Source organism: Trachemys scripta, chromosome 14 (genome assembly GCF_013100865.1).
Source record: "Trachemys scripta elegans isolate TJP31775 chromosome 14, CAS_Tse_1.0, whole genome shotgun sequence".
In the NCBI taxonomy this organism is placed as follows: Eukaryota; Metazoa; Chordata; order Testudines; family Emydidae; genus Trachemys; species Trachemys scripta.
This window is the reverse complement of record NC_048311.1, coordinates 42,018,744-42,028,458: the sequence shown is the minus strand read 5'-3', so window position 1 is coordinate 42,028,458 and position 9,715 is coordinate 42,018,744.

Below are 9,715 nucleotides of genomic sequence, written 5' to 3'. Positions count from 1 at the left end.
GCCCGCGGGGCCGGGAGCCGGGTCGGGGTCGGGGAGCCGGGCCCGCGGGGTCGGGGGCCGGGAGCCGGGCCCGCGGGGTCAGGGAGCCGGGCTGGGGTCGGGGAGCCGGGTCGGGCCCGCGGGGCCGGGAGCCGGGGGGTGCGCCGGGCCGCCGGGGGTGGTCGGTCGGGGCCGGCACCCCAGGGCCCGAGCCGACCCAGGCTGGAGCCGCCGGGGGGCCAGCCTGGGCCGCACCTCCTCCTCCCCCACCCTTACCTGCTTCAGGCTTCCCGCGAATTAAATGTTCGCAGGAAGCAGGGGAGGGGGCGGAGACTTTGGGAGGGGGCGGAGTTGGGGAGGGGGCGTGGGCGGGGCTGGGGGCGGGGCCGGGGCCCCGGGGAGTGTCCTCCATTTGGAGGCACAAAATATGGTAACCCTACTCACTCCCCTCTCCTGGGGAGCGGGCCAGCAGCCCCCTCCCCTCCCCAGGGACTGCAGCAGGAGCAGCAGCAACCAAGGGTTGGGGGGGGCACCCACCAGCCAGCCAGCAACCAGGTAGCAGAGAGGGAGTAGCTGGAGCTGAATTGCTGAATCCTGAGGTAAGGGTGAGGCTGGGAAAAGGGGACCACAGGGAAGTGGCCCAGGGAATCAAAGCAGCATCAGTGGTGGAGGGAAAGCTGCCAACAGCTGCTACCATTAGGGTCCCTGGGCTGGAACCCAGAGTTGAGGGCGGGGGCAAGTGGGAAGTGGCAAGTGGGGCAATTTGCCCCAGGCCCTGGGTCCCACAGGGGCCCCCATGAGAGTTTTTTGAGGCCCCTAGAGCGGGGTCCTTCACTCACTCTGGGGGCCCCAGAAAACTCTCGCACCGAAGACCCCAGGCCTCCTGAATCTTCTGGGCGGCCCTGGCTCTACGGAGCAACAGAGACTGTGGGGTAATCCCCCTTCCCATCTCCCAAACTAGCTGGTGATGAAAGTAACTCAATAGGCTGTCAAGTATCAGAGGGGTAGCCGTGTTAGTCTGGATCTGTAAAAAGCAACAAAGTGTCCTGTGGCACCTTATAGACTAACAAACGTATTGGACCATAAGCTTTCGTGGGTGAATACCCACTTCATCAGATGCATGTGGTGGAAATTTCCAGAGGCAGGTATAAATATAAGGCCAGAATCAGTCTGGAGATAACGAGGTTAGTTCAGTCAGGGAGGGTGAGGCCCTCTTCTAGCAGTTGAGCTGTGAACACCAAGGGAGGAGAAACTGCTTTTGCAGTTGGCTAGCCATTCACAGTCTTTGTTTAATCCTGAGTTGATGGTATCAAATTTGCAAATGAACTGGAGCTCAGCAGTTTCTCTTTGGAGTCTGGTCCTGAAGTTTTTTTGCTGTAAGATGGCTACCTTTACATCTGCTATTGTGTGGCCAGGGAGGTTGAAGTGTTCTCCTACAGGTTTTTGTATATTGCCATTCCTGATATCTGACTTGTGTCCATTTATCCTTTTACGTAGGGACATCCAGTTGTGACAATAGGCTGTGACTCTTACCGCAACACCTGCAGTTTATTCCATCACTGCTACAAGCCTGAACCAAGAGCTTGGCCATTGCTGTAGGCTATTGATTCAATTTAACCAATTCTAGCTCTCATCTATATTTCTTTCTTTTTATGAATAAACCTTTAGATTTTAGATTCTAAAGGATTGGCAACAGAGTGATTTGTGGGTAAGATCTAACTCGTATATTGACCTGGGTCTGGGGCTTGGTTCTTTGGGATCGAGAGAACCTTTTTTCTTTTACTGGGGTACTGGTTTTCATAACCATTCATCCCCCAACAAGTGGCACTGGTGGTGATACTGGGAAACTGGAGTGTCTAAGGGAATTGCTTGTATGACTTATGGTTAGCCAGTGGGGTAAAACCAAAGTTCTCTCTGTCTGGCTGGTTTGGTTTGCCTTAGACGTGGAGAAACCCCAGCCCTGGGCTGTAACAGCCCTGCTCTAAGCAATTTGTCCTGAATTGATACTCTCAGAAGTGTCCTACCAAAGGCAGCATCGTTACACACTGCCAATGGGAGCTGCGAGGGCAGTTCCTGCAGGCAGAGGGAGCACACAGAGCCCCCTGGCTGCCCCTGAGCCTAGGAGCCGCTGCTGGACAAGCCGGCCGCTTCCGGGAGCCACCGGAGGTAAGGGCCGGCCAGAGCCTATACCCTGAACCCCCTCCTGCACCCCAACACCCTGCCTCAGCCCTGAGCTCCTCCCGCATCCAAACTCCCTCCCAGATCCTGCCCCCTGCATCCCCTCCTGCACCCCAACCCCCTACCCCAACCCTGAGCCTCCTCCTGCACCCAAACTCCCTACCAGAGCCCAAACCCCCTCACACACTCCAACACCCTGCTACAGCCCAGTGAAAGTGAGTGAGAGTGAGGGACAGTGAGCAATCCAGGCTGGAGTGAGCGGGGGCAGGGCCTTAGAGAAGGGGCGAGGCAGGGGTGTGGGCTTGGGGAAGGGGTGGGGAAGGGACAAGGGTGTTTGGGTTTGTGTGATTAGACAGTTGACAACCCTACTCTCCCACCTCCGAGACCAAACTGAGTGAAGTCACTTTAGCTAGTGGCCTGGGAAAGTTCAGGCCCCCCTCTCCTGGACACAGAATCAGATATAACATTGGCACTCCCCTTAACGTGGACCACCCCCATATCGTAATCCTGGAGGGCCAAGGGCCCTTTCAAAGGGGGCATTAGCCCCTTTCATCTGGTGCAACCAGGGCAGTGAAGTGATGCCCAAATAGATCGGGATACAGCCCTTTAGAAGCCCACTCCATGGCCAGGCATTCCTTCTCTATGGCCGCATAGCCCTGCTCCTGGAGCAGCAGCTTTCTGCTCAGGTACAGGATGGGGTGTTTCTCCCCCTTTGCATCAGTCTGCATCAGCACCACGCCCAGCCCTGTATCTGGGGCATCGGTGAACACCATAAAGGGCTTGTCAGAGTCTGGGTTTACCAGCACCGGGCCCTTGACCAGATCCTTCTTCAGCACACAGAGAGCCCTCTGGTACTGCCCAGTCCAGACCATCCTGTCTGGCTTACCCTTCTTGCATAGCTCAGTGATGGGAGCTGACACATAGCTAAAGTGGGCCACAAACCTCCAGTAGTACCCCGCCATCCCAATGATGGTCAATGATGGGATATTAAAAGTTACTACAGTGAACTTTTTCCGGAGGGTCTGGCTGGAGAATCTTGCCCACATGCTCGGGGTTAAGCTGATCGCCATATTTGGAGTCGGGAAGGAATTTTCCTCCAGGGCAGATTGGCAGAGGCCCTGGAGGTTTTTCGCCTTCCTCCGCAGCATGGGGCAGGGGTCGCTGGCTGGAGGATTCTCTGTGACTTGAAGTCTTTAAATCACGATTTGGGGACTTCAACATCTGAGTCAAGGGAGAGAATTATTCCAGGAGTGGGTGGGCCAGCTTTTGTGGCCTGCATCATGCGGGAGGTCAGACTAGATGATCATAATGGTCCCTTCTGACCTTAAAGTCTATGAGTCTATGAAAGCCTGGACCTGTTTCTCGGTTTGGGAAGTGGACCAATTTCTGATTGCCTCCATCTTGGCTGGCTCTGGCTTTAGGCAGCTGCTCTCCACCTTGTGGCCCAGGTACAACACCTCTGCCATCCCTACTTTGCACTTTCCTACTTTTATCATCAGTCCTGCATCCTGGAGGCGACCCAGCACCCTCTTCACCTGGGACACATGTTCTTCCCAGGTCCGGCTAAAGACCCAGACATGGTCAATGTATGCTAGAGCAAAGTCCTCCATCCCCCTCAGTAACTGGTCCACCCGGTGCTGGAAGGTGACAGGTGCCCCCTTGAGGCCAAAAGGTAGGACCAGGAAATCATAGAGCCCCAGAGGGGTGATAAAAGCAGACTTCAGCCTGGCCTCTGGATCCAATGGCACTTGCCAGTAGCCCTTCGTGAGATCCATGGTAGTGAGGTAACAAGGCCCCCCACCCCCCAGCTTATCTAGGATCTCATCAGTCCTAGGCATAGGGTAGGCAATGGACACAGTGATGGCACTGAGCTACTGATAGTCCACACAGAACCGGATCGACCTGTCCTTCTTGGGGACCAGCCCCACGGGTGAGGCCCAGGGGCTGGAGGACGGCTGGATCACCCCTAAAGCCAGCATGTCCTTGACCCCTCTCTCCAGGTCCTGGGCTGTTTTCTCCCTGACTCTGAATGGGAATATCTGACAGGAGGGTGGGCTCCCGTCTCCACCTGGTGGACAGCCAGGTTAGTGAGCCCAGGCCACTTGGAGAACAGCTGCGGGTATGAATGCAGCACCGCTCTGATCTCTGCCTGCTGGGCAGGGGTTTGATTCCAGCAGGAGGCCGTCTCCTGTCTCAGGGAAGAGACCCACCAGGGGATCATCCCCCTTCTCCGGCCACACACGGCCACACACGGCCAGTACCAACTTCTCCCTGTCCCAGTACGGCTTCATCATGTTGACATGGTACACCCGGTGGCTGTGAGCCCAGTTGGACAGTTCCACTACATAGTTAACCTCGTTTACCTGTCTGATGACCTTAAAAGGCCCGTCCCAGGCCGCTTGTAGTTTGTTCTGTCTCACGGGAACGAGAACCATCACCTGGTCTCCGGTGGCGTAGGTGTGGGCCCATTCCGTGCAGTCGCACCAGACCTTCTTCTTCCCTTGGGCTCTGGCAAGGTTCTCCCAGGCCAAGCCTATGCACTTAGCGAGCTTTCCACAGAGAGTCAGTATATACTCCACCACTGATTCTCCACTGGGGGAGGTCTTCCCCTCGCACTTGTCTCTCACCAAGTCCAGGGGTCCCCTCACTCTCCTCCCACACAGCAATTCGAAGGGGGAAAACCCTGTGGATTCCTGGGGCACTTCCCTGTATGTGAACAGCAGGTGGGGTAAATACTTGTCCCAGTCCTGCGGGTGCTGGTTCATAAGCGTTTTCAGCATCATCTTTAGGGTCCTGTTAAACCTCTCCACCAGCCCGTTGGACTGATGTGCCAGACCCCACACATCTCCCACAAGCACCAGAGCAAGGTTGACATGAAGTTGGTCACTTGCCATCAGCACCTTGACTGGCAACTGATAGTGCACCCCCACATCTTTGGGGCCTGCCATGGCCCCCCATTTTAGACATATCCGCACCACGGGTACCTTAATCAGAGGTCTGCACATGCCCGTCAGGGTCAGGTAGGGGTTGGGCACCGCCCGGTTCCGGGCCACCACCTTGGGCCGGGTCAGCCTCACCTCAGCACCCCGGTCCCAGTACCCTGTGACCTGCTTCCCATCCACCTCCAGGGGAATGAGGCATTCACTCCTCAGGGGCTGCCCCATGCCAACCCAGTAGACTGAGAGCCCTGAAACTGGAGCATCAACCCCCCCCAAGGAGCTGGCCTGGGAGACTCCTCTTCCCTCCGGAGCCGGTGATACACTGCCAGCCACACTTATCTGGGGGCCCTGAACCTATTCTGACTGGTCCCCCACCCAATTAATCCCTTGAAGGCTCGGCTTGCTCAGCTTGTCCCTGAGCTATTGGCATCGGGCCCATCTGTGGCCCCTCTGCCCACAGTAATTACACCTCAGGTCCCATTGATCCCCTGGGGCTGGCCGATCAGCTCTGGAATTGCCTGACCTCTCAGGAAGGGTTTATCCAAGCCCGTGGGTGACTCCCCTTTTGCACCCCCAGTGTGGGCCCATCTCCCTGGGAACTCGTTCCATATTCCAACCTGCTGTCCACAAACTCATCAGCCAGCCGCCAGGTTCTTTGGCTTCTTGTCCACCAGCCATGTTCTCAGGTCAGGGAGACTGTGCTCATATAGTCATTCCTGCCCCACCAGCTCACATACATCCTCCCTGGTCAGGGTCCTGGCCCCAGTCCCCCACTTGCGGATGTATTCCCCCATCCGGGTGGCCAGTTCCAGGTAGATCAACCACTGGACCTTCTGCAAACTCCAGAACCTTTACCTGTACGCCTCGGGTGTCAGCTCAAACTTGAGCAGCAGGGCTTGTTTGAGCAGTTCATGGTCCCCTGCTTACACCCCATCCATCTGGCTGAGCAGCCCTCTGGACTTGGAGCCCAGTAAGGGGGTGAGATTCTGAAGCCTGTCTGCAGGATCAACCTGGTTCAAATTGCAGGCCTTCTAAAAGCAGTGAGGTAAGCGTCTATCTCAGGGATAGGCGACCTATGGCATGTGTGCCAAAGGCGGCATGCGAGCTGATTTTCAGTGGTACTCACACTGCCTGGGTCCTGGCCACTGGTCCAGGGGGCTCTGCATTTTAATTTAATTTTAAATGAAGCTTCTTAAACATTTTAAAAATCTTATTTACTTTACATACAACAATAGTTTAGTTCTATGTTATGGACTTATAGAAAGAGACCTTCTAAAAATGTTAAAATGTATTACTGCATATGAAACTTTAAATTAGAGTGAATAAATGAAGACTCGGCACACCACCTCTGAAAGGTTGCTGACCCCTGGTCTATATCCTCCCCTTCCTTAAACTGGGGCAGCAATTTCATATTGGGATTCCCTGCGGGCTTGGCCACCCGAGGTACCTCCCCACTCACCCTAGGAGGGATCCCTCTACCTATCCGCTCAGTCATCTCCAGTCCATGCTGTCTCTGCTCTTCTTCATGCTTCTGTAGTCAGCTGAAAAGCTGAAAGCTAACCATGCTTGCTCCTGTAGTTCACTGGGGAAGGGGGCATGGCTTGGTGTTAAACTCTTGCGGACCGGGGGTTCGTGGTTGTTATACAAACTCAGTGCAGGAGGAGAGGTAGGAAGGCAACAGAATTCCCCTGCTGGGAAAATTGTCAAGATTTTGACAAAATTTCCCATCCTGAATAGTCAAAATCCCCAAAATCCCCCCATCATGCAAAGTCACCATCTCAGAAAAATTGACATCCTGAAAAACTGAAATCTTGAAAAGTTTCCGGTCCCCAAAAGTCAAAATTTTTCTCACTCTGAAAGGTCAAATCTCAAACATTTTCTGTCACAAAAAGTTGATATCTCAAAGATTTTCCTGACCCGACAAGTCAATTTCTTGATTTTCCCCATCACAAAAAGTCAAAACCTTGACATTTGTCTGACACAGTGTAGTGAGGTAGAGTGGCCTCTCATCAAGCCAGAGGGGGAGGGGCCACTCTCTGAACGCAGGTGGGTGGAGCCAGGCCATTCTCACTCCTCCCACCAGAAGTCAGGAGGCGGGACAGGAAGTATAGAGGGCAGGTCCTGGAGCTCAGTTGCACTGCAGCTGCCAGAGGAGACAGATGCCTCCTGCTTGCTCCCAAGTGGGAGACCATAGCAGCAGGCCTGCCGACGTGGGTAGGGGCAATTTCCCAGGGCCTGGATGATTTAAAAGGGTCTGGGGGCCCTTGGCCCTTTTAAATCACCCAGGCAGGCTGCAGGGCTCCTAGGTGCATGTGGAGGGGTGGGGTACCAGTGGCAGCAAAGGCAGCCAGGTGGGCATCTGGAAGCCCTGGCCATGCTGGAAGAATGCTCCCAGCAGTGCAGCCAGCAGTTTGCTGGGCACCAGGGAGCGCAGGAGCAGCACTGCCCAAATGTCAGGCCGACTGCATCCACAGCTTGTGCATGCATGTGGTCCAGCTCCACACCCCTGTGGCGATGCCACGCCAAGCCAGCAGCAGCATGGGACCTGGCTCCAGCCCGCCTGCTCCCCACCCCAGCAACCCGCCTCCTGCTGTGCACATGTCCACCACACACATCACCCCCTGCTGTATTTGTGCCAAGCCAAGGCACCCTCTGGTGGCTGAAAGGTGGAAGTGCAGCACTTCTCAGGCGGACAATATATTTTGGAGTGAGGGTCAGCAAAATAGCCCAAGCCCAAAATTGCACAATTCGCATTGCAACTGCTAAAAAATAAACCCTAAACCATTGGTTAAAAATAGCCCATTTGGACAGTAATAGTTTGCCAGAGCGCTGCTGCACCCTGCTGTTGTGACTGGCAGTCTGGCAGAGTGTCATTATGGAATACAAACATAAATCCAGAGCTCAGAAACTAAAAGAAAAACAAGAAGTCCAATGAAAAAAGTAGGAAGGGTAGTCGTACTTTGATTGTGAGGTTAGGCCTAAAGAAGATCAGGCAGAACCGCTAGTCACTACAGCTATTTGTGGGCCTAATAGTTCAGAGCAAGCCTGTGATGAAAAAGCCTGTGATGATTCTGTTAAAACGTGTGATTTTTTTAAGTACAAAAACAGTCCAAACTAGTGTTCTTGCATGGGAGGAAACACTCGATACAAATGAGACTGAAAAAGCAAGCACTGATGAAAGTAATACTGCATTCCAAGAGAATGAAGGATGTGGATTTGATTTGGGACTGTTATCAAATAGTGCGCTATCTGCAACTCTGATCAAAACTGTTGTTCGTGAAGGGCCACCTAGGCATCCAAACACATTTCCTGGTGACGGAAAAAGAAAGTTTCTGAATTCTACATTAAAATCAACCCAAAAAAATGGAGAGGTTTCTGACAGGGATCGACTTCTGTGGCGTGAAAGTGCAGAATCACTCTTTTGTTTCCCTTCTAGATTATTCAGTTCAGACGCTGTTTTTTTGCAAATCGGTTTTGGCAAGTGGCAACGGCTGGGAAAAGGAATTGTCATGGCGCAAATTGAAGGATAAATTGCCTGCTCATGAAGTCAGTGATCTGAAATGGCGAGATCTAGAGGGAAGACTTGCCCAAGGAACTGATATAAACTCACAGCTAGACAAAAAAATAGAAGCTAAAGTGAAGTACTGGAGGGATTTGCTTAACCAAATTTTGTCAATTATGTTGTTCCTAGGTGAGAGAGTGTAACGTTCCCCTCTGGTGTTATCTGGACCAGTGATCTGCTAGGTCACTCCAATCCTTGGCTCTGGGAGCCAGCCTTCCCCTGCTCTGCTGTGAGAACCCCCACTCCTGGGCTGTTCACGCACAGCCTCTGGCATGTAAGCTGCTCCCAGCTACTTGCAAACGAATGACACTAGCCAATATCTCCGGTCCCAGACACAACCCTAGGAACCTCCGTCTTGCAGTGTCCAGTTATGCCCGCTGGATGCTGCAAGCTTACATAAGTTCATCAATTTAACAAAAAAATTGATATGTACCAGCATTGTTATCCCAAGGAGAGTCTCTGACATGCTTCAAACCAAATGCACTGCTTCAGATAGAATAAATAAATTTATTAACTATAAAGATAGATTTTAAGTGATTATAAGTCAAAGCATAACAAGTCAGAGTGGTTACCAAAAGAAATAAAATATAAGCACACAGTCTAAACTCTCAACCCTATTAGACTGGGCAGCAACTAGATTAAACATTTTTTTTCACCCCACTTCATAGTGCAGTCCTTAATATACCGGTTTGTGCCTTAAACCTGGGCCAGACTCCTGTGTTGGAGTCTTGTCTTCTTCTCAGTGTCTCAGTTGTTTGCAGCATAGGTGGGGGCAGGAGAAAGGCCCAGTACGTGTCCACTCTGTCTGTTTTATACTCTCAGTCCATTTGCTTGGGTAGCACAAGTCCAGGTATGTCTGGAAGGCATTGCTGAATCTCTCCCAGCAAAGTTGAGCAATTCCCCTGGTGTGGCCTCATGCAGGTGAGTCATTGCATTGTAGCTCCCTTGCTGGACAATGGCTGTTGATGGTTGTTTGACACCCCGCCCAGGCGTTGGTTACTTTCCTTGCTGTTTCCTCTGGAAAACTAATATCTGGCTGATTCTCCAATTACAGCAT